This window comes from Ambystoma mexicanum, chromosome 9 (assembly GCF_040938575.1).
Source record: "Ambystoma mexicanum isolate Mex_15411 chromosome 9, UKY_AmexF1_1, whole genome shotgun sequence".
NCBI classification, from domain to species: Eukaryota; Metazoa; Chordata; class Amphibia; order Caudata; family Ambystomatidae; genus Ambystoma; species Ambystoma mexicanum.
The window spans coordinates 446,219,505-446,245,079 of NC_090931.1; the positions used below are offsets into that span (position 1 = coordinate 446,219,505).

At 44.7% G+C, this 25,575-nt stretch overlaps 1 protein-coding gene across 1 annotated transcript in view; it reads right to left on the minus strand.

Annotated features, from left to right (window-relative positions):
* Nucleotides 1–25,575, minus strand: part of YWHAG (tyrosine 3-monooxygenase/tryptophan 5-monooxygenase activation protein gamma) — a 196,970-nt gene that overhangs the window by 165,595 nt on the left and 5,800 nt on the right. The gene's annotated exons all lie outside the window — the stretch shown is intronic.

The following is a 25,575-nucleotide window of genomic DNA, read 5'->3' on the forward strand; positions in this document are numbered from 1 at the left end:
AAGGGGAATGAGGAAAGTTTCACTTTCCTTTCAGGAGTGCATGGGTCACAATCCAGAATTTACTATATCTGGGTTTCGACAGCTTTGGTGGGGCAGGTCGGGAGGTGCAGACGGGTTCCATCGGAATAGCGGACCACAAAGTGGTGTCCATCCAAATGAACTTACGGCACAAGGGCAGAGGGGTGAGAGGATGCACATACCCAAAATTTCGGATTAGAAACCCAGTAATCAGAGAAGAAATAGGAGGGAAAAATCAAAAGTTTCTTCAAAACCAACAGGAAGGGGGACACGGGGAAGACACAAGGTGGGACACATTCAAAGCGACAATCAGGGGAGAATTGATAGCAGTGAAAGCACAGAGGGAGAAGCAGCTCAAGGCCTTAGGAGGGGTCGGGGGGGACAGGTAGAGGTAGAGGCGGCAAGGCAACGGGCAGGAACAACCCCGACTAGGTCCTCCATGAAGGAGTACAGGCGGGCATTAGGGCAAGAAGTCCTCCGTACAAAAAGGGTGGAAGGGGCACTGCTCACCGTCTGCCAAAAGTACTACGAGAAAGCAAACAAGATGGGCGCGCTGTTGGCACGTCTAGTGCGGGGGACAAAGGCGAAAAACGCGATCACAGCCCTGAAAACGGCAACCGGGGAGCAGTTCACAAAGGCAGACGATATCCAGGAAACTCTCGCACAATTTTATGAATCCTTATCCACCTCACAAAATCCCCTAGGCCCACTTGCAGGCAGAATTTCTAGAAAAATTGACGGTGCACATGGTTGGGAGGGAAGCACAGGAAACCCTCAGCCTAGAGATCACAGAGAATTAAGTGCGGAGAGTGTTAGATAACTTACCATCGAATAAGGCCCCAGGTCCAGATGGGTATACAGCGGCCTTCTATAAAACCTTTGCAACCGAACTTACACCTCTAACCTATCTCTTCAATACATTCAAACTTACAGGTAGGATAAATCCATCAATGGAGGAGGCTAGACTAAGCCTTATACTGAAACCCAATAAAGATCCGGAGGAGAGGCGGGATTTATAAGAGGTAGGCAGACAGCAGATCATATTAGGAGGGTGGCTCACCTATTGGAAAAGGCACAACAAAACAGACACTCCCGCTGTCCTTTTGTCATTGAATGCAGCATTAGCTTTTCACCACGTGGAGTGGTCCTTTCTGTTTTGGGTAATGCAAAAAAATTGGGTCTCGGGGGGGGGGGGGGTTGGGGAAATGGTGGGGGGGTGAATTTGCGAAGATGGTGCATGCCAATTATCAGCAACCGTCAAGTGAATGGAGCAGTGAATGGTGCGTCCAGACCGAGTGGAGGCACGAAACAAGGTTGCTTTCTATCCCCAATGCTTTATGCAATATATCTAGAACCGCTGCAACAGTCAATAAGAGGCGAGCGGGATACAGGGCATCCCATTTTGGGGGCGGGGGGGCAGGGAACAGAAGGTGGCCGCCTTCGCTGATATGTTGCTCACCCTGACTACACCAATGAAGTCTATTAAGGAAAGCAGGGCCCTGCTGGGAAAATTTGGGGAGGTCTCAGGCCTGAAGGTCAACCAATCGGAAAGTCAGAACTATTGAATGTAACCCTGAGAGCAGGGGACCGCAAGGCATTGAGGGCAGCCACCCCCTTTGTGTGGAGCCCAGGGAGAATTAGGTACTGGGGGTAAAAATCACAGCCACCCTGGCAGGTTGGTACGCGGCTAATTATCCCACACTACTGAAAGGGGTTAAACAGGAATTCCATAGGTGGAGGAATCTCCGTGTTTCATGGGTGGGAAGGCTGGCCGCGGTTAAAATGAAGCCGCTCCCGCGATTGCCGTATTTATTCCAGGCGGTCCTGCTGTAACGCTCACCTGATTCCCGCAGAGGCGCCGGTCTTGACTGGGTGAATGCCGTATCTTCAAAGGTGATGTGTAACACACGGTTGGCTCTTTGGGCTGGACCTCTGTGCACTGTATGTCTGACTCGAAGAGTAAGATGTCTGCAGATAGAAAATATGAGATTAATGAACTGGGGTTATTGGGTGCCTCTCTCCTCTTCCCTTTCTCTTCTCCTGTAGAACCCCAAACGTTAACACCCTCACCTTAGGTAAGTGAACGCCGAGCTCTCCATCTGCCTCGGGGCAGGGTGCCGTAACCAGTTTCTTCACTGGATAAGGGTGCAGGCCTCTTGACCTCAGAGGACTGCTGTCCGTCGTTAACTGCAAGAACGGTAAGTTCTGGGCACTTCAAATGTCTTAAAAGTCTTTTGTAATGATATCTCTTGTTTTGCAGGGTTCCGGCGAAGGCGGATGGCGGGCTGATGAGAGTTGAGGATCGAACCCGCGTGAGGAATAGAAGCGCCTGGAAGCACGTAAGTAAGCGCTTGTAGCCTGCTTCACGATGCGCACTAACTGTCCCTTTTATCTTGCAGGTACAAGTTCGGAGCTTTAGAGAAGCTGAAGGGTGCTGGAATACCCACTGGATTCGGCGTGGGAAGGAGTAATGGCACATGAGTAATAAAGTTGTCCAATGTCTTTAAACGCACCTTTTTTTGTCTTTCAGATGCGGGATGCAGCGCCGAAGGCCTCCGGAGCGTGCGAAGAGCTGGTAAGCTTTTGTCTTTCAGATGCCGGAATGCAGTGCGAAGACCTCCGGAGCATGCGAAGAGTAGGTAAGCCTTTGTCTTTCAGATGCCGGAATGCAGCGCGAGGCGTTGGTGACAGCCGATGGACCAGGTAAGAGATGCGCTGCCACTGAAGACCGTAGTGCTAATTCTTTCTTTGTCTTTACAGGTGCTGCTGAAGACTGGATTCCAGGATGGTAAGCCTTTGTTCCCTTAGGCCCAGGATCAGAAGCAGAAGACACGATGAGCGTTCTGCTGCAGAGAATGCAGAATAACGCAAAGCAAGATTCATCCATCGGGTGTGGTTTAAATAGCCTCCTGTAGTGCTTAAGTGTCTCCTTCCACAGCCACGCCTAGGTACGAAAAGAGTTCCTGCTTTCCAGAAGAGTTCCAGTGTTCTGAACCTAGGGTGTGGCTCCTGCCCCACCCAACAGGAAAAGTAGTCCCAAACAGAAGAGGATCAGGGTTCAACTGGCAGGTAAGTAAGCAGCATGGTCTGCTGCAGGTAAGTCCACCCAAGCATGAGCCCGGCGCTTCCAGTGCTGGGACTGGGCATCTTTATGAGCCTGGTGCCACTGGCGCCAGGACAGGGTCCAAAAGGTCCCAATTGGGACTGGCTGGCACTCGGAACCGGGGTTATGGGTCTGCTTCCAAGGGAGTCGGGCAAGTCCTAATCTTTTGGAAGCAGAGATCATGACACCTGCAGGCGGTTCCAGCAAGCTTTTTCAGGGAATTAAAGGTCCTGTCCAACGAGTTCCTGTGGGAAGGGAAGAGAGCAAGGCTCAGCAGGCAGTTATTGATGACACCAAAGCAGGAGGGAGGACTGGCGCTCCCAAATTTCCAGCAATACCATGAGGCTACGCAGCTTCGAGTAATAAGGGAATGGCTCCAAGAGGGGGTGAACACATAGTAAGCAATAGGTGGCAATGGATAGGGCAGTAGTGCACAATGCGTTGGCGTAAGTGCTGTGGCTACCGAAGCAGCATAGACCAAAGCACATGTACGAGAGTACTATAACCAAATTGGCAGCAGACAACTGGGATAAGTTGGTGGGAACTAAGGGCATTTTGACCTTTCCATCCCCTTTCACGCCAATATTCAACCACAGGGAATTCACGCCTGGCCTAGCAATTAGACAATGGCAAGAGGGAGGGTGCAGGAAGCTACGGGATATGTTTAAGGGGGAGCACATACTCATTTGAGGAATGCAAGAGGTTATTTGCAGTAAAAGAAAGGGAGAGGCTCAGGTATGCACAAATACGGCACTGGGTACTGCATCCCAGAATCAAAGAGGCGGCGGTCAGGAAGACAACAGTTTGAAAGATTCTTTTTAACCAATGATGGTTCCAAGGGGCTAATAAGATACTAGACGATGCAACCTAGGAGCCAGTGGCCGTATATGTGTGAATGGGAGTGGGATCTTGCGGAGGGAAATTTGAAGGGAGGAATGGGAGAGGTTGTGGAGGACGATACCCAAACTGGCTAGAGCTACCCAGTTACAAGAAGCATGGTACAAGAAATTGCTCAGCTGGCATTACACACCAGCCCGCCTCCACAAAATATACCCGTAAACATCGGGGGCTGTTAGAGGGAGTGCAGGATGGAGGGCACGGCTGAACCTATATGGTGGAGGTGCCCCAAAATAGAGCCATTCTGAGGGAGGTGCAAGGGGTGCAGGAACAGGCCTATGGGATAGGAGGAAGTAGACCTCCGGAACGAATTCTGCTCGGCATAGGGGGGAGCAAGGCAGCAACAGAACCCAGATCTCGCGAAAAGGCAAGAGTGGTGTTAACACTGGCAGCTATGACGATAATAGCAGAGAGGTGGAAAAGTACAGAGGTCCCCAGGTTGCAGGACTGGCTGCGGAAAATATGGGACATCATAGCCTTGGAATGGGTGACCTATGCCATGGACAACAAATTAGGCAATTTTGCAGGAAACTGGGGAGAAACTTTATAGCTTTTTCCAGATGATTTTCGGGTTGGATGGTGTCCCCAGCGCCTAAGACTTTTGGACACAGTGAGGCATAGCGACCCATCAGCGAAACGTAGCGAACAAGAGAGGTTCAGGAGCTGCCCCGGGAGAGGGGGAGGGAGGGATTAGTTGGGGAATGTTGTAAAACTAATAGAGTTTTTTTTTAAAAAAGAAAAAAGCCTGCAAACGTGTGAAAAGAAAAAGCTTTAAAAAGCCACACTGAAAAGATAGCACTGCTCATGCAGGAAATGGCAAAGAAATATGATGTGGGGGGGTTGACCAGAGCCAATGTACATTATGTTCCAACCCACAAAACTCCAGTTGCCTTTGCAGAGACAAATGCCGGAAGAAACAGTTTGGCCTGAGGCAGGAGCTTCAAATGACAAAGCCCCACTTTCCGCTGAATATCACACGTATCCGACAACCATCCTGCAATAAAATGTGATACTGGAGAGGGCATCATAATTCCATGTTCTGCAGACATGAAGGTAAGAGCCCAAAGATTTCAAACGAGGCAAAGTGTGGCTAGAGCCTTACCAGGAGGTGTGAGCTCCTTGTTGCACCCCCTTCAAAGAGACTGGTTACAGGGGGGAGAGAGCGTGAGAGCGCTTTGGGGGGAGGAAGCCGCACTCCCCCAGGTACAACACAAGGCATAAAATAAAGCAGCGTTGCATAGTAATTTGCTATGCAATTCTGTAGTTTTGCTAATCAAATGAGTGCTTGTGTAGCCAAGTTAGCTATTTAAGTTGCCCTCTTCAATGAAAGCACAGCTCGCCCTGCATTCCTCTCATGCTGTTGGTGCTCTCTTCACCCTCTTTTCACTACAAGTGCTAATGGAGGGAAAGGGCCCTTCCCCCTGGCGTAGACCGATGGTTTTGGTCCTCTGACCTTTCAATTTATTTGAACACCCCGATTTGACCCTTTACGTCCTCCTTAATACAGTGGGGCATTTGAGCACCTGGCTGTATTGGGGACGATGTAATCGGGATTTCCTTCTTCCCTTAATTTCCCTTGTTGACTGTATTATTCACAAGCAATTGTTCTTGTTATACCAATTGGGTTCTGCTCTGTCTGAATTTATTTTTCTGCACTTGTTGGTTATCCAATTTAAGATCGGCTCATTAATCAGCCTTTGCTAAGACATGGGGACCAAACAATTGGCCAGTACATTTATCACAATTGTGCCACAGAATAATTCAACAACCTGTTGATACAATTTAAAGAAAACCCAGTTTGTTTTTGTTCACGGTGCACAAGCCTTTTCTTTCACTGCACTACTAGATGATACTAACCCACTCACTGTGCGAATATCTAACAGCGAGAGTATCAACTGTGACATTGTTTTTTTCTTCTATTGCATTCATGCTTTACTTTTCTGTTTAGGAATGAGAAGGTTTTGGATTTTTATTTACTTCTTTTTGGTGAATTTGAAAAAAAACAATAAATTGAATTTAATTACAACTGAGTAGGAGGGATTTTTTTGCCTCTCTGCTTTATTGGTTGATGATTTAACAATATATGTAAAGGATATCAGACTTACGTTTTGAAGCTCTACGTTCAAGTTTCCTTAAAATAGAATTTTTGATACACCCCAACATTAGGAGAGTGTTGACAAGTCGATCTGTGGTTGGAGCTCTCTTTGTTCCACATTGTATTCCAGCCCTTTTTCCTTCCACAGTAGGGGCTATCCCTTCTGTTACAAAATGGAGGGAAAGTGCAGCAGTAATCCTCTCCTCCACTCTTAAGTGCCAAATGCATGTGTAGAAGAGCAAGATTTTTTTTTCCATATTATTGCAAACCAGAAGTAATCGGGATGATACTTTAATTAAGCTTTTTATATCCTGTCTGGCAAAGACAAGTATGTGCCAACTTTATATCTTTCAAAAAGACTGTCATGCGATTCCATTCCTAAAATGTAAGTTGTGTAATAATACATAATTACAGTATTGAGATTGTAAAACCTTGCATCAATCCATGCTTTATAGCAAAGTTTAGGTTGGTGTATCTGAATTTCATAGTGTCTACTATATATCATTTTGTTGGGAAAGATGCATCATGTTGACTAGTGAACTTTTGAAAATGTACATTATCACATGATCAAATGCTTTTGATGGCAAACCTAGTTCTGTAACCTGCAGGTTGCATACATCTTGCAACTGGTGCTGATCAAACCCATACTACTTGAAGTTCTATATCATCACTCTGTCACTTTATACCAGGTAACCTGAAAGTGAGATGACTACAAACTACAAAATTTCCACCTAGTTTGGCCAGTTCACTGCCTGCCACGCAATCCACTCTTAGTCTTTCCTCTTACATAGTGAATACACAAAGAAAGTGAACTAAATGCTTACGCAAAGTAGTGATCAATAGATCGATCTAGTCTGTAGATCTACTGCAATACCAAACACTGTAGTTAGCCCTTAGAGCTTGCTTTGCTTTAGGATTGTATTATATATTACCACCCGCAGGAGACTGCTGGCCAAACTGTTTTCAGAGCCATTTTTTACATATCTATTGATGTCCATTCATGCAGCTAACCTTTTACATTTTACAGACACTCATCTATGGCTCGCAAGGGTGTTACGCCCACTCAGTCGAGTAGATTTTAACAAAGCGCGAGTAGCAGTTACAAGAGATGTTTAAAACTTTTATTTAACATCTACTTTGTTTGCAGTAAATGTCAAGTGACACTGTGCATGGGTGGACTCTGGGAGGCAGCAATGTGCCAAACATAAAGTGGGTTTGTAGTGACATGCACCATTTTAGAAAAATCACATTATACATTTGTTGTCCTCCGTTACTATGGGTCGAGTGCATTTCTCTTAGGTTGAATAGGTAAAAGAAGATGCCCGACCTGCAGGTCTAGCTGAAAATTAAAGAATTTGCAAGGCCTGACTCCTCTCACAAATGTCTTATTTCAGCCGCAAGCAAAACTGCTGTATTTCTCATTTCATGTCTTGGGTAAAAACAACATCTGGTGATATTAACAATATTAGTACAGAATTGCTAATAAAATGGGGCTGTTTGCCAATCAAAAACATTATAATTAGCAAACTCTGCTAATCAATTTTTGAAAACGTATTTATGCCATGCAACAAGACACTCCCAAGTTACATTAAAAGACCGATTTCATTTTAGGCATGATCGCAGCAATCAGAATAGGAATCACTTTCGTTTTGTGCTATTTTTCATGCAATTTCCAGGTGGTTTTAAGGAAACTAAAAAAGCATTTCCCTAAGACTTTTGGGACTTAAATGGCCAGTTAAGAATAGTTACTGGTGGATCTTAACAGGTGACAAATATGACAGTTGATGAAAAGATGGAAGATGAAATTAGGAACATGCTGGATCATTTGCAGATTCATAACTGTTTTATATGTTATGAAAATGACAAAAATGTGCCAAAGGGCCATGCTACCTCGTACAGAGTTGGCGATCGGCTTACCCAATTCCCTAGGAGCAACTGAAACCATATATTCCATTTCATATGGGCGGGGCTAGTATATGTACAAAGTTATGAGACATTACTGGTTTTTACCAAAGAAATGTCATGAGAACAAAGAATAGTAATGCAAAAAGACACATGGTGCTCTCTTCCCTTGAACCAATCATGACTGGGGCAGAGAGAAACTATCCAATCCTTGCGGCAGGGATAATTACAGGGTACTCCCCCTAGATTGTAAAGTTAGTGATGTCATTTGTGCTATATAAGGGGGGCTGTACTAGGTCAGGGGACAGCCAGACCAATATCCGGGGAGACAGGAGAAGGAGGACGGATAGAATGCTGCTGAACCTAGCATATTTGAGAGTGCAGTGAGCAGACCCCTTGCCCTAGAAGTCCAGAGTGTCCTGAGATCCAGCTGGCTGTCCTGAATCCCAAGCCAGGGCTTGCTTTGTAAGTAGCATATAACTCCAGTCCTAAATTGCATAAGCCTTTAATTACTGTAGCATTGAATCAAATATTACTCCCATTGAAAACCCCAAAAATTGCCAGTGTAATTCAGTCATCATCCCATAGAAGAATCCCTCATTTGCTGGTGTATGTTAGCATAACTCCATTGAAAAACCGCTCAGTTGTCTGTGTAAATAAAAAAAGTATTTTTCTTAAGTAAATCAATAAATTTCCCTATTTGAAATTCATGGTGCAAGATTGTTGCCATTCGAAACCAACCATCTTGTCCCTTGTGTTGTATTTAATTATTATAGTCATTAAAGTTTTGCCTCATAAGAATTAGTCTCCTTGTAACTAAAAGCAGAATTGTCTGTGTATTGTGTGCCCTACCAAACAAACTCCCATTTGCAGCTGTCCTATTCAAACCCAAACCTTTGCTCCATTTTGCACTCCCTTTTGCCTAGAGGTCTACCTGTATGTGCCTCTGTCAGTCATTGAAAACCAATTTTCCTAAACCCCTTCCCCGATCTGCCTGTCATTGTAAACCCAGAGTAAACAAATATTTGCCACTGTATTTTTCCCTTTTGCATTTGCTTTCTCCCAAAACCGATTTTCCGATTTTTGCCCTTGTGTGCCGATTAGTATTCCCTAAACTTTCCCCATCTCCTAAAGTTTAAGCAATTCAAATGTCCTTTCATTCTGTCCCCTAGTAAGAATCTAAATCCCATTCTGCTATTTTGCTCCAAAAACGGGTTTTCACTTTCTCTGCTGGCTTCCCATCAGGGGGTGGTGAGCTTTACCCCAAATCCAATTTCTCTATTCCTACTCCTTGCCACTGCCTTCCATTCAAAGGAATCCAGTTTAATTGATGTTTGGGGTTGAGTGTTGCGGGGGAGGGGAGTGCTAAAACCGTGGCGCTATCACTTTCAACCTGATGGTATTCTCCTGTTTTGTCATTATAACAAAAGTGAGTGTAACAGCCCATTTCCATTTGGTCGCTCTAGATAGGATATTGCATTTGTGTTGGCTTCCGTTTGTTGACTATTTTCCTTTTTCATAAAAAAAAATTAATAAATATCTTATTGATGCACACTGGCCTGATTCCTAGTCCATTGTGACACAGGGTGTTTGTGGAGGTTGGGTGCGAGACGGGTTGGAGGCCTACTAAAAAAAGAATCTGTTTTATTAAAAATAAAAGCGCTTTATTATACGCCACATTCGTCGTCAGGGAAGGAGTGGAGTGTGCCGTTTATTTAAAAGGCTGGAGTGTGCGTTTAATAAAACCGTGACAGGTGCATGTTTTCATTTGTGCCAAGGTTCCCTAGAGTTCACCCATCACACAATGGTGGGCACCAGCGAGAACACTAGACCCGCAGAGCTACTTGTATGTAGAACAAATCGCACTACATTCTGAAAAGCAAACATTGGGCACTAATAGACCAAACAAGGTTAGTGGTCCCTATGCACAAGTGCTGTTGGCGTTCTCCAAAAGCCTGACATGGCCGCGTCAAAATGCTACAGGCTACGAGGGCGACAATATCCTATTGGGTCAGGGAGGCAAGTAAATACTCAAACTACATTCCCCATCGCCTCTTGCACCAATTTGGAGGAACCCAGAATTCCAACCGAGGGCTACTAGGCACTATAGCCTCAATCAGAAGTGGTTCTAGAACGCTTGAGCCAATTATACGAGGGCGGCAGACTTCTGTCTTGATAGTTTTAAAGAAGCATTCCTCCTCTTGGATGCAGACAAGGAGTATATACAACTAAGTCATTGGATTAGCAGTGAAATTAACCCGGGGAGCTTACAGGTAAACAACAAAAGTTAGCAGACCTATTTATGGGAGGGGAGTTCCACCGGCCAGAAATGTGTAGTTGCTATATAAAAGGTCCTCAATGAGAGTAGTTTTAAGCCACCACATGCATATATGCATAAATGGGAGGCAGAAGAGGGATTCCCCATTGATGATATGTCATGGTATAATATTAGGACAAGGGCTGTGAAGGCATTAAATTGAAAGAAAACAGTTACAATAATGTGTCTACAGTATCTCACCCTGGACAGTCTCCGTAGGATCAACTGGACAGTCCCGTCAACCTGCTGGAGTTGTGGGCGGGTCCAGGGCACGCTAAAACCATATTGGATCGAGGGGCTTGCCAAATTTTAAAAAATAACCGAATCAGACTTCCTGCTGGACCCTCTTCGTTTTTGCTGGGTGGCGAAGACCCAGGGGGCCAATATAAGATGATTGTGAAAAATTCAAATTGCTCACGCATCTACTTGTGGCAGCCACGGTAACAACCCGGAATTGGAAAATAAACATGACACAAAATATTCAGGAACTGTGGTCTAGAATATGGTTTGAGGCAGCTATTGGGAAAATTGGGGCGTCCCTTAAGGGTGAGACGCCGAATTACTTTTAGCCCTTTCATTCAATTTGTCCAACAAAATGATTAGCCGGGCGTACACCATAAACCTCAAGATGTGCATGCTTTCTTGTTGATGTAATTAGAATAGGAATGTGGATCGGGAAAAAAAAAAAAAAAAAAAAAAAAAAAATTAAAACAAAAATCGTCATTGCAAAGCAAGATAACCATAACGATATGGGAATTGGTGGGGACTAATCAGAATTAGGTTTTTATTGGATGATTTCAGAGACCATCAATGTACGAGTGCCTTGGCATTTCATTTGAGGGTCAAGTTGGAAATGAATGTTACTCATTCAGATGTCTGCATGTCACTGTATTTCGGCTGAGCTTGCATTAAGAACAGAAAATTGATCTGTGATGCAGCAAAAAAATAATTGAACAAAATAAACACATAAAAAATAAATAAAATTATAACATGAGCCATCCAGTCGCATCTGCTTTTGGGTTGGTAGGGCTAGGGTGGGGGGTAGGAGAGTTCAGTTCAAGTGATGCAACACAAAGTCACTGCCCACCCCTACCCAGTTTCTTCTTCTATGGACACAGGAGGCAGTGCTGTACCTAGTAGGTACTCATATGTCTTCATATCAAGTAAAGTGTTTGTCATTTGCCTAGCAAAACTGGCCACTGCCACCAACAGGAGGTGGCTGCAGGCAACAGGACACATGACTTAAGCCAAAAGAACAGCGGCAGGCAGCTGGGAAGCAAAAACGCAGGACAACAGCCTGTAAGGGGGCTGGGCTGACAATGCAACAGCAGCACACTTAAGTGTGCCCAACACCCCAGAAGGCCCACAAAGTGATAGGGTAGACGGTTGAATGATATTGGAGCTGTGGGAGCGCAGGCTGAATACGGCCACAGCTCACTTAGAGGGATTGGAGTACCTGCAAGACAGTGGAGCACCATAACCTACTGGCCACACACCATCTGCAGCAGGACTGGTTGCAGGCAAGGGAGCAGGACAGTACAAGCACACTGGTGCAACGCCACGAATGGGAGAGGTGGTTGAAGGCGAGGCGGGGCAGACAGAAGCTGGAACTGAGATGGCTTGTGGCCTGACTTGCAAGCTCCCATCCCCACCATCTCTCGTTTCATCAGTCAGGCTTGTGGAGGTGTTCATGGACTATGCTGTGAGATACCACAAGGACCACAGATAGAGCCTGCTGTTGTAATTTAGCTGCAACACTGAAGGGTATAGCCACATAATTCTCCATCACACTGCAAACCGTGCCACCTGAGCTACACCTCACAGACCCTGCCGTTTGCTTCAACTTCCTCTGCAACATGTCACCGGTTCTCTTCTGCTGACCTACCGCCTGGACTAACGTCAATGCCACCATTTGGAACGGCTTGCCACTGCCTACTTTCCGATTGATCCTCCATCCCTCCTGATCTCCATGCTTCAGCATAAGACTTTTTTTGGCTTCCACCTGCTTTCAGCATAAAACTTCTGTTTGATCATCTACTTACCGGTTTCGGCTGCAAGGCCGCCTGATGAGTCGTGTTGTGCAGTTCACTCTATCCCTTTACTCGCCTCTGCCATCCTCATGGCACTACCCACCCCTCCCATCTCCTCTAAATCGCTATACTATCACCTATCCTCCCTCCCACACGAAGCCTGGAAGAAAAAGGTTTTTAAAAAATATGTCTTCTAAGCCTGGTTTACCTATCGCAGACAGCAATGCCAGCCCTACTTCCAGACAGATTCTCGCTGATTACTTTTCTGTCCCCATCTCCAGACCTATGACTCCTCACCTAATCACCCTTTCCCCCTTCGCTTCCTCATCCATTAATGGTGGCACTAGACGGAAAGCACTCTTGGCTGGCTTCTCAACATCCAGGTGCATCATTAAGATCTATCACAATGGCACCATCATGGTTCAGGGTCCTCATGCCAATCTTCTATTTGACCAGCACCTGCTGGCTCTCAAGAACTTCATTCCCACTCCCGATATCCTATCCCTAAATCCTCTTTCCCCTAAACAACCTTCTGCTCCTCTGATGGGTGTACCAACCCCGTGTGCCACTTCGGAAAACCTTCAAAAGATGGTAACCGACTTCACTTAGCCACGCTTCATGCTCGCTTCATTAATCCGACATCTGCCTCCTCGAAGACTTTGATCTCAATGTCCTCGCTCTGACCGAGACGTGGTTCAATGCCAGCTCAGTCACTGCTTGACTCCATCCTCCCTGATGGCTACAAGATCTCCAAGCCTCATCCCAACCGTTCTGGCAGTGGGGTAGCCTTAATCTTCCCCAAATGGGTCCCTTCTCCTCCCCCCCCATACCCACACAGCACTACTCCTCCTTTGAAAGCTGTGTCTGCAAGCTTGGCATCCCTCCCACTACCTCTGACCGTTGCCACCATCTACAGGCCCCCTGGCGCCATCTCCCTTTTCCTATCACAATGAGCGAATTTCTCCTGCTCTCTCCTGACCTCTACCTCTAACCTGCTCCTCCTGGGTGACTTCAACATCCACCTCACACAAGTCACGGCTTCTACCCTTTTCCGTGACCTTTGCAACCCTCTCACTATTCTCCCCTCTGGTCCCACCCACTCGGCAGGATACTCTTGATGTCTTCATCCATGCTGATCTCCTGCTCTCGAACCCTCTTTCTACCCTGCTTTCCTGGTTTGACAACTTCCTCTCCTCACGGCTGGGCCCTTTGACCAAACCTCCCCCAGCCTCATTTGCGGACATAAGTGTCAGTTGCTGCATTCGCTTCCACCTTCACTCCCTCTCTCCGCCTGCCGACTCATCCGCTGACTCTGCTCTCAACGAACTCGATCTCGCTATCATGAACACTCTCGACATTCTTACCCCCCCCACCCCCGTCATGAGGATTCGCCTGAAACCTGTCACCAAGCGTAACAATGGATACGATTCTGATCTTGCAGCCCTGAAACAAGTGCAGAGCTACAGAACCGATGTGGCAGACTGACACATGATAAAATGGCCTGTCGCCTACTCCAAAGGCAACATTATCTCTCCATTCGCTCCAAGAAGAGGGCTAACATCCAGGGCGTGTTTCTGGAGCTTCTAACGACACAGCTAACTCTTCAAAATCGGCAAGTAACTAGCCAATCCATCCACAGTCTACCTTGCTGCAGCTTCCCGGCCCCTCTGTACTGAACTGGCCACCCACTTTATTGCTAAAACTCAGAATACCCTGACTTCTCTCTCTTCCTTCCCTTCCACCACCCATCCTCCCATCCCCCTGCCACACTTGGCCTCTCCTTTTCCTTCTTTTCCTTCTTCCCCTTCCACTCCCTCCCCCTCCCCCTCCCCCTCCCCCTCCATCACATCGGGCAAGGTCACTAGTGGTTCGCTCTATGAAGGTCCATTTCTCCTCCTGTTCTTCCAGAACTATTAAGGGCAACATCTGTTCCCTTACCCCAGCACTCACTGATTTCTGCAACGACTCCTACTTCTGATCCTTTCCCCTCTCGTCTCAAGCACTCCCTTGTGCACCCCCTCACGGAAAAGCCTTCTGCTGACCCCTCGTGACCAGCCAACTACCGCCCCATTTCCACTACTCCCTTCCCAGGAAAACTCCTGGCGAAGTTGGTCTTCCCCAATTGACCCAGCATAGTGAGCCCGTTGGTTGCTTGCACGGCCATCAAACTGGATTGAGAGCATCCAGAGGCACAGAAACTGCTCTCCTGAACACCCGTGAAGAACTGTTTGCAACCCTTGATTCCAACTCACCCGCTGTTCTCATTCTACTCTGCCTTTGACACAGTAAACCACTCCATCCTCTTAAAGCGGCTCCATGATACCCTTTGTATGTTAAGCCATGCACTGGCCTGGTTGACGTTCCTCGCAGACCTCCCCTGCCAGGTGATCCTGGGTTTTTCCCCCAGAGGAGCATTTGGGGAGTGGCATTTTTCATACCATATACTGAAGCATTAAAAATGGGGCAGCAACATACAAAAATCGCCCTAACAGAGGAAATCTGGGGCAAACTGGCCTTCTCCAGGGATCTATCCTCTCGCCTTTGCTCATTATGCCCCTCTCGCTCACCTGATCTCCACATTCTCCCCGCACTTCCAGTGTTATGCAGAAGACACCCAACTCTTCTTCAAATTCCCTACCGCCACTCTTCCAACTTCCTTTGTCATTCCCAATTGCCTTTCTGCTATCCAGTCTTGGTGCTCCTCTTATGATCTGTCTCAATGCCAACAAGACAGAGATCTTCCCATCGGGACTCCTGGTCCCCATTCACAGTTTTCTCCCCCCCTCCTCTCCCTGCCCCTCTCTTTCTCCACCCTCCCTTGCCAAGAAGACCCATTTCCAACTTCATCTCTTCCGAGGTATTCCCCCTTTCCCCAGATGCTCAATTTTAGCAGAGCTCTGGTAATCTCAAGGCTGGACTATTGCAACAGCCTCTTCCTTAATCTACCTTTCTCTGCCCTTCTAGTTCAGTACTTTAATCTAGTTACTCTTTATTAGTCTTTTGCCAGCTCAACCTTCTTAAGAGGTGCACGGTAATGAGGGAAGAAATGGTCGGCCATTCCAAATGTTGCAAGCCGATCTGGGGAGAAACCCATGTTGGTGAACAGGAACATGCACTCAAAGTGTTCCTTCAACATAACTTCATGGACCAGAATAATAATCTGGTTACGGGAACCTGGGAGGTTATCAAGCCGTTGCTACAAGGACATTCTTACAAGAGAAGTCTGGCATATATATGCATACAGCTCAGACGTCAAGAAAGTAAATCTTACAGAAAGTATAAACAGAAATTTCAGTTCTATAGATCATTCATTCAATTGTAGCATTACTAAACACATGCAGTTGTCCACCTTGAGTTTTTAGACACTGGTTCTTTCAAGTGGCTTCAAATAAGCAAACCATTTCTATAAATATATGTTCTTCTTAGCACAACGTAGGTATTCCCCCAATCCATTAGTTTTCCTCCATCACCTCAATTAAGTTTAGCTGTATTCTTCATTATTGCTACACCAACACTGCAAAATCAATGCTTTAGAAATAGAGATCTAAACAGGATTGGTTACATTACAGTGTCCAGAGTTGCTAAAGATGCTTTCTCGCTGAGATTTGAGTGTGTTCAAGTCGACAACCAATCCAAAGACCACTCCCAATGGGGAGGAGATTTTATGAAGGGGCAAATACCACCTTAATGGTACACTACCTTGCTTGCGAGTATGGGAATGTTTGAATGGCATATAAAAGTTTCATTGGGCATGTTGGCCATTCGGGTGGCAGCACTGAACCAAATATGAAGTGTGCTTATGGCAACATGCACCATTTTGCAAAAAGCACCAGTAAATATTTTGTCACCCTTCTCCACGGTGCTAGTGCATTTCTCCCAGGTCAAACATGTAAACTAAGTAACTCTCCCTGCAGGTCTAAAAGGATTAAGAATGTGAATGGCCTGAATGTGGCACTCTTTTCCAGACACCTGGCATCTGCGACTACCACCAGTAGGTGTGGGGAACCCACCAAAATGTTTACTAGATTTGTTGGATTCACCCATCGAAGTTTGCCCCAGATTTCCTCTGTTTAGGGAGATTTTTGTATGTTGCTGCCCCATTTTTAATGCTTCAGTATATGGTATGAAAAATGCCACTCCCCAAATGCTTTTGACTATGGCTCCAAAGATCCCTCCCCATTCAATGTGCTGGTTGGGACTTATGGGGAATAATTCAAAGCATCTGGAGAGCTGAATGTTGAAGATGCCTGTTCTACGAGACTTTGTGCAACAGAGCCCAGATCTCATACACTATTGATGCAGCCAGGTGCCCTTTTACCAGAGTCAGTTTTCTGGCTGTCACTTGAAACTATCACTTGAAAATGGTTTCCATTTAGAAGATGTGCCATGCCCATGGCTGTCGCCAGGGTTGCCGCCATCAAATTCAATCTCTGTACAGGTTGGGTATTTGAATTCAATGGTTGACAAAGTGCATGCGACAGCAGTAATCTGATTTGGTCTCAGGATTGCACACATATGGCTCTATTCTTGAACCAACCTCTGAAGAAATTACAGTCTGTGATGCTGCCTTTAGCCCAAAAGGAAGTATTCTAGAAATTGGTCCAAAATAGCAAACCATAGATCATTCTAGTGCCGTTTCGCTATTGGGAAGTGATGGAACGAATCTCAGAAATCCAATCATGCCCAAGGCAGACATTGTTGCAGGAAGAGTAACATTAGGGACCATCTGTTTACTCTCTTGATTTAGTACAACTCTAAATTTCCCAAAATACTTTGGGATGAGCAATACATGGGAATATATTTTCCTTTGATCTTGTTCTGGCACTGCTACTACACAATTCTCTTGCGAGAGATCCTGTAATCTGCTTTATAGCCAAACATTTTATCTGACCCCTCAATGACCAGTTCCAATTGGGAAGACAGAAATAAGAATTCTAAAAAGTACCACCGTTTCATTATATTTACTGGGCACCTATCCCTAATCACCTTTGTCCAACTTCTTGTGACTTGAAGGATGAGGTTTCCTACACTAGTGTGAGGACAACTGAGTTTTTGATGTGTTTGAGCCGTTCATCACCCACCTTTCCCTCCCCCACCCCATTTGAAAACCGAATCTAGTTGTGTTCTGGATTTTTATAAGGGTCTGTTCTTTTTTTTGCGGCTGGGCTTCTTCCTTACAGCAGTTAAGAGAATATCGTGTGGTCATAAAATGTAACGTTTTTCCTCTGGTTTTGACCGAAATCATTGGTTTCCCAGAACCAGTCCATGTAGCAGAACGCTCTTCTAGCTCTGATCTGCTTTCCAGTTCTTTACATCTATGTTGAGGAGGGCCAAAAGGGCTAACGCATCAATGCTGATGTGATGGTGGCGTATCACATATTAGTGGTGCTTTTTTTTTAATGCCAAATTCCCCCATCATCCCTAATGAGGTACACTTTTTGCATGTCCATCAGCATTGCCTACTTGGTATATGCCGGATACTAAAGCAAGGTTTGGTCATGTGAAAACGTTCAGTGGTCTATCTACTTTGCAATCTGCTCAGCTACCCTTGGAAATTGAGGAAACTGCTTAATATACATTTCGCACAATGTACAATGCATTTGTGACAATAACACTGGCACTACTTCGTACAAAGAATTAGAATTGCCAATCAACTAAATTGAAAACTATACATTTTATTTTAGCGGCCATAAGTAACATACAACAATGAGCAAACTTAGATGATTACATGACTAAACAGTAATACTGCTTAAAAGCGTACAAAACGACAATGAGAAATCATACAATCGACATAATGTATATCATATAGAAAAAACAAATGCAAAGTGAGGCACAGCCTCCAGATTATTCATACATATTTCGACTGCAAAATTAAGCTGGTGTGTTCTTGGTCAGGAATGCGTTTAGTACATTTCTATCGCTGCCCATTCAGCAATAAGTCTCGTCTTGTAGGGGTAAAGTCGCACTGATTTGTGTGTTCTATGTCTACTGTTGTCAATTCATAATTAACTTGTGTAGACTAATGTCTCACTTCTAGAGGCTGCATGGAATGCAAAAATGTTAGTAAAAAAAAAAATACAAAAATAAAAACTGAATGTTAGGAACTTTGTTTCATTAACTGGCAAAGTAGTTCTTAAAAAGCACCCTTGTGACATAAGCTACCATGTAGTACCGTCTTCCAACAGTTTTCATGCAAGGCTGGGAAACATTTTTGTCCATATGACATTTTGTGCAGCTTGGGTTCCCTTGCCAGTACCTAGCATCTCTGGGATTATCTTGCTGGCTTTCCCCCCTTGTCTGGTTTTGGCCTCTCGGACTGAAATCAGTCCTTCGGTGATTTCAATCACTGAAAATCAAAGGCTTACCACGTGTGGAAAAATGCTGGTCCAGTTTCTATGGAACACATCACTAGAAGAAAGACAAAAAAAATATATGTCGAAGGAACCAACTCATGCAACCCAGAAAATATGGCGGGTGTGAGGAGTGACAAACTTAATTTAAGAGGCCCTCCGCCCTCTCGTAGATGTCCAAAGTGATTCATTTTTTTCCCCTCATCTCATTGTGGGTCCCTACATTTGCTCATTTGTGGAGGGAGATAAGGCGTTGAAAAGGACCAAGACTAAAATTGACGTCACTTCCTACACCTTTTTTTGGCCCCCGAATTGTGAGCAACATCCCTGATTCTCTTCCATTATCCCCTTTCACCCACCAGTTCCTGTGAAGCATCACCCGCCCCAGAGCACCACGGCTTATATGGTTCTGGCAGATTCACACTATCTGAATCAAAACAGGTTCCCCAGCCTTCCCCCAAAATTATATACTGCCCATGCGTCCCTTCACATCCCAGCTCTACCCTAACGATACCAGCAATGTTCCTACCCAAAAGACCGTTTTGTGCCCCATTAGGCTTCCAGCAGTAATGGCTTGCATTGAAAGGTGGGAGGGGGGGGGGGTAGATTTTCATGTCTGAAAAGACTCAGTGCTGCAACTCGCCATACGAGAAATATCAATGTGTTTGCCATCGGGGGTACACCCTTCTCCGTCCATTTTTTTTTTTAAACTACCGGGTGAATTTACAAACTAAACACAAGAATCTGACGCTTTATGCCCAACTTGTTTCTTATTTGGTGAAAATAGGTACACAGGTTTTTCACCCCATGGACGTTCAATGGAAGCACCCTTTTCTTCATAAAACTATTAAGGGGAGTAAACCAAAAGGTTTTTCCTTTGCTGATGTTCGAATCATTTACTAATTTTCCAGACATTCCAATCTGGATGCTCGCATGCCTTACTTTTTCGAATATTAAAGCCAAATCTGTAAAGCGAGTTATTAACAATACAATTTTAGGAAAAGTTAATGCAAAATGATTTTACCTTAACTATAGAGCGGCAACCGCTACCCTAAAATATATTCATCACCCCGACATCCGAGTCAGTGCCCTCTTTCACCGAAGTTCTTTTGACTAGTGCTTTGGGGCAGTCTTTCTGCGGAGCCTCTCCTCTGCAAGGACCACGTCCATCAAAACGAATTCTGTCTTAGATTTATGCAGGCAAAGGGAGATCTGCGCCTATTGTCACATCTATTTATACCTTTCATGGAGTGAACACCCGAGATCTGGATCGGTCCTTTCCCCTTTCTTGTGTGGGTTGTGAGGACAGTCAACAAACTCCTTTCAACTCCCAGAAGGGCAGCTCTTGTCCATGTTGGATCCTGCCCTTTATAGGACTGTTTATTTTTTGTTTTAAGGATTTATAATGTGCCAGTAGCCCACAGGCAAAGAGGTGCAGACAAAACAGACAACTAAGTCAAAAACAAAAGCATGAAACTGCGTCCAAGAATAAATAATCAGTAGCAATAGATTTCAGGGCCTGCTACATTGTATACTTCTCCGTTCTGTACATACTTTTCCGATTATTGTGCTCCAGTGCGGTCTCGCCACCCGCGACATCAGCAGTGCACATCATGAGCACGAAGTGACCCAGGTCACTGCATGCCATATGGTTTTTCTTTTCTCTGCAACAATAAAAGGCCCCACCAGGGATCGTAGTGGGCATAGATTTAGGGGTGTCTTGTGTACCTTAAGGGCCCATCCTTGATAATAGATAGTACTTCAGTGTGCAAACACACACGAGTATGAGGCAATCAAAATATGATGGAATTAAAACAAATGTTGCTCAAGTAGCTTTGAGGGGTAAAATATTAACTTTTGCAACTTTAAACAGTGATTTGGGAGGTTTGTAACATACAAAAAGTACACATAATGCATCAAGTGTGGATTTGCAAGAGCAGCAGTACATAGGATGGCTAGACCGATTATTATACTTGAAAATCATACTCACAAACTGTGCTGTAAAATGAAAATAGAGCGAAAGTTCTGAAATCCTTGACAGCTGCATTGGAGATTAACCAGAGAAGACACCCTGCAGAACAGTGAAATAATCCCTCAAAACACGGGCAAAGAAATCCTGTTGGATTCATGAAAGGCTCCCAGTCAGAGAAGACACCAACAAGGGCCATACTTGGAAACGTCCTCCACATGTGTAATGTTTGCCAACTGCAACAGATCATGTCACCCATGTTCCAAAATAGCTCCTTTGCCTCTTATTACGTTACTGGTTTTTCATATTGCGCACATCACCACCCTAGTGGTTTTGAAGTGCCATGCCTTGTCTATGTAGAGGCAAATTGAGACCACGCTCATGGCATCCAGACAATGGTCTGGGGGGTGGGGAGGAAGTGGGACCAAAGAGCGGGAGGCAAAAGTACTGAATGCAACATGTAGGAACATTAAAACATACAGGTGAAAGATTGTTGGGATAAAGGTACGACCAAAAGAACGTGTAATAAAGAGAAGTGATGTGGGTATCCCTTACTTACCAACAGAACTGGGAGATTATTATTAGTGTAGTTGTAGGGTTACCAGACATTTGGTCGAAAAAAATTGGTCGAATTTTTTTATTTTCACCTTTTTTTTTGGGGGGGGGGGGTCCCCCCCCCCCCCCACCAACCCCCTTTTTTTCTAAAAACCAATTTTTGTAAAAAACGAAAACCCGAAAAATAAATATATAATTTAAAAAAAAAAGTCGACCATTTGGTTTTCGACCAAATTGCGTCGACCAAATGTCATTCGACCAGTTTTAGGTCGACCAAATGTCTGGACACCTAGTTGTAGTAGTATTGCATTAAGTCATGTTGTGGATGAGTGAAGGCCAAGAGGTGTGCGAGCTGCAAAACAGTTAATCATATTAGATCTCCTGCTGATGTAACGCAAGTGGTCCTGTAGAGAGCCCACCTCCCAACTATCATTGTGGATAGGGAAATAAAGGTGGTGTAACGATCAGGTTCATTAGTGGGACAGTGGAAAAGATGGATCCGAAATCTGTGGTGATGGGAAGTACCCGGTTCTTGAGTGCCAATCTGCTTTTTATGGGTTTGGCGGAGAAAACATGCGAGTATGTTATCCATAGGGAAGAGCCCAAGATCCGAAAGGCTACACAGCGGTGGGTTTGGTTAGCCGCTGATGTGGGAGAGTTAAACAGGGTTTAGGAGGAGAGCTTTGTTGTGGCTCGCTTAGTGCAGATGTAACAGCCAGGTCTGCTGTGCCTGTTTGTGGGGTTTGGGTTTGTAGTATCAGGTGGTAGGAGATCTTTAAAAGGGAGTTGGAGCAATTGGGGAGTAGACCTTACAAGGTAAAACAACCTGAAACCCTGCACTCCCCGCACCCTCCCCCCCACTGGCCTCTTTCCTTCAAATCCCCATTTCAGTTTTTCAGTTGGGCGTGCTCTCTTCAATACAATACATCCCGTGTGCAACTAAACGAGCATTTGCGAGATAGCAAACGAGGCAGTGTTTAAACTCAATTTCCATAAACTACAGCAAAGGGATATGGGATTTGGGAAACCGATGTTTCAGAGAAAGGGCTACTTGAAATTTGAGGCCGCAGTCCCCCATTTTGCCCTGCTTAACATGTCTCAAAGCTCACTCCACCATGTTCATGTGCTGTGCTCGGTGGTCTGCTGGGAATTCTTCCAGTCAGGGCAAGGGCGGTTTTGGGCAGGGCAAGGTGTTGTTTGTCAAGCGTTCTGAAGGTCGGGGCAAAGGCCAGAGGGAGTCCTGTTAAACTGGAGCCTGCTCATCGAGGTGTCAGTGGCTTGAATACTTTGAAATTCTTGAGGGCATCTAAGGGCTTTATGAGGATGGAGATAGTAGTGTGGAAGGTTGGATTCATGTTGGCCCGACGCTGGGCTCTTCTGTGAGTTTATCTGCATAATTAAGCATTGGTTCACCGTCTGGGCTGCAGTTACTGCGACCCATTAATAGAGAGTAGGGTAGTCCTAGGGTAAGAAGGATTGTGGAGTGCTTGTACATGTTGGACGATATAGCACATTACCATTACTAAGTGCTGTTCACATTATTGCATTGGTGTTTTAAGATATGAGCAGTCGTGGAACCTTTTGGTGGTGGGAGAGGGGGGGTTGGTAGAGAAATCAGCTGCCGACTGTTTCACAGCCCTTGTTGGCCTGGTAAAAAGCAACATGACATTGCAAATTCGACATAATATGGAATGACATACCATGGTACATAATAGCGTGTTAGCTTAAGAAAACTGCTGTTGATTGGCAAAAATTGAAAAGAAAAAATGAAAAGAAAAAAAAAAAAAAAGTATGAGATAAGTAAATACACCCAAAATGATCAAAAGTCATGGGGGGGTGCCTTTGGGAACAAAAATCGAAATTTGGAAGAACTAAAACAAGACTGGAAAGATATGCAAAACGTGTCTTGGGAGGAGGCGGGGGAGGTTTACATCCCCATTAAGGCAGCTGGAATGCACACATTTAAAAAAAACAAATTTGGGGGGGCAGAGGAAAAGGGTTCTCACTTTTTCTAAATTATGACAGCAAGCAAACGGGGTTGCATTAAAATGGTCAAAAAACACATTTTCTCAAAGCAGACTCCCAGGCTTGGGTACTTTACCAGTGAAGTGGGGAAATAAGAAAGTGTGCTAGGCAGGTAAATCCTTCACAAACCTTTTCAGAACCCACGTGGGATTGATTCAAAACTTTGCAAGTCCATATTAATTTGCAAACGCAAATAAGTGCCAGGATAAGCATGTGGATCCCCCCTGCTTTACTCAGTGCTCCATGGATAGGTTTGGACCAAACGTGCATGGAGTACCACACAGGAAGAAAACTATTATTACGGCCCCATCGGAAGAAATATCTATTAATGTAGATAAATAACTATGTGCAAAGAAATTACAAATACTTTTCCGTTTTCCAGTTAAAACAGGTTTACTCGCTTATAAAATATTCTCATTGAGAATTGGGCTTACATTTTTACTCCATAAAAATCATTTTACTCAAGTTTAAAAAATAGGGAGTAAAATACTCTGTTCAAACCTCATCTGCAGCACTGCTTTCAGGTTTTCATACAGCTCCGAGTGATCTTTAATTTCACTTGGACCCTAAAAGGGTCCACGACTGCTCATATCAACACCAATGCAAAATTACTGCAATTAAAATAAAGTAGACTGTTCATCCCTTTGGTCGGCAGGGGCTGTATTGTTGAGTGTTAACTAGCTCAGTCACATGTACAACGCTCACCAACTCGAAGTGAATGTATCAGAGCACATAGTCACTTATTCACAAGATGTTACAAATTGGTTATTTGTCAGCATCCATAACTTTCTGGTGTATGATGTTGGTACGCGAGTGAGGTTGAGTGTGTTCACCACAGAAAACAATCTGGTAAGTAGCAGCAACAGTGTGGGGCAGAAACAAAAAACCAGTAATCTGTACTTGAAGATGATTGTATTTTACGTAGGACTGTGTGCCGGCCCGATAAAGAATCGGAGCAGCTTAAAACTAGCAAGCTCAAGTACTGGTTATCACATGAAAGATTAGGCAAACTGTTAGCCTCTGTTGGCCGATTAGATTGCACACTTACAAATCAGTAGATGGGGCATCAACCCTGAATCTTACAGAGCCTGCTGCAAATGCCATGCAGGATTTGATATCCTTCCTATCCGGAATGGAATCATAAGTGTTAAAACACAGCTTTAAGTCCCTATTACTTATCAAAATCAAAAAGACTCTGCAAGTATCACCAGACCTTCTTCCAACTGCAGTGGTTCCCGCAGAAGGGTGTCTGTGGAAGCAAGTTGGGGAGGGTGCGAGTCATCAAGGGTGTAAGTGACTGAGGAGAGTGTCAATGAACGAGTGAGGGGCCAGAGCCAGGGTGTTTGAGTGGGGATGATGCAGGTAAGGCCATGGTGTCAATAAGTGAGAGAGTACATGCTGATAATCTACTTTCAAGATCCATGTGTGAGTGAGTGCGCTTGACCAGAACATGAAATCTAGTTCTCCTGGACATGCTCAGTATTTTCGCACTGTGCAGCCATGTAGTGTGTACATTTAAAAACAAGCAACCATTTTACAGCTGTGAATTCTTCCGGTCTTATAAGCAGACCTATGAAGAAATCTATTATTTGGAACGTTTTTAATAATAAGATAAATATATCCTTTTTTTATGGATAGAGTTCTCATGTTTTCATGATAAATATATAATCACAAATAAAGCGTATGGGTTAGCACATTCTGTCTTAACCCATTACAGTTTTAACAAATCACAGACAGAGCAATTAGTATAACATATTATTCCTCAGGCTTAGTTCCCTACAGATTACTAAATGTCCCTACACAAAGCTCTTCCTGTCCCTAGGTGTATGTAGCCAACCTTGGTAGTGAACTGTAGTATCGCCTATCAAGGATAAGGGATGGAAGAGAAACTTGCCCTAACCTCTGTTACTACTTTCCTGAACCACTGGGAGTAAGCGCACACATATGGAAGTCACATTTTTCTGTTTTTATTCGTATTGCTTCCAACTGTGTGACTTATCAAATTATTTAAACCAATCCTATGAAGGGATAGCCCATGTGGACTAATTGGATCACTCCATATGTTTATCAATATTCACTTTGTTACAACTGTGGGGGTGAGTATATTGCGACACTTTGGTCCATAGTGGATAAATCACAAATACCCATCTGAAGGCATAGCTACAACAGAAAAGTAATTTAGATCTGTATACCAACAGCTTATGGAGTACAACAGAATGCTTGAAAAAATGAATCTGATACTACAGAACAGAGACCGGCTAGACCCGCATAAGACACCCAGAGAGGTAAGCCTTATGTTTTGACACTAGTATTA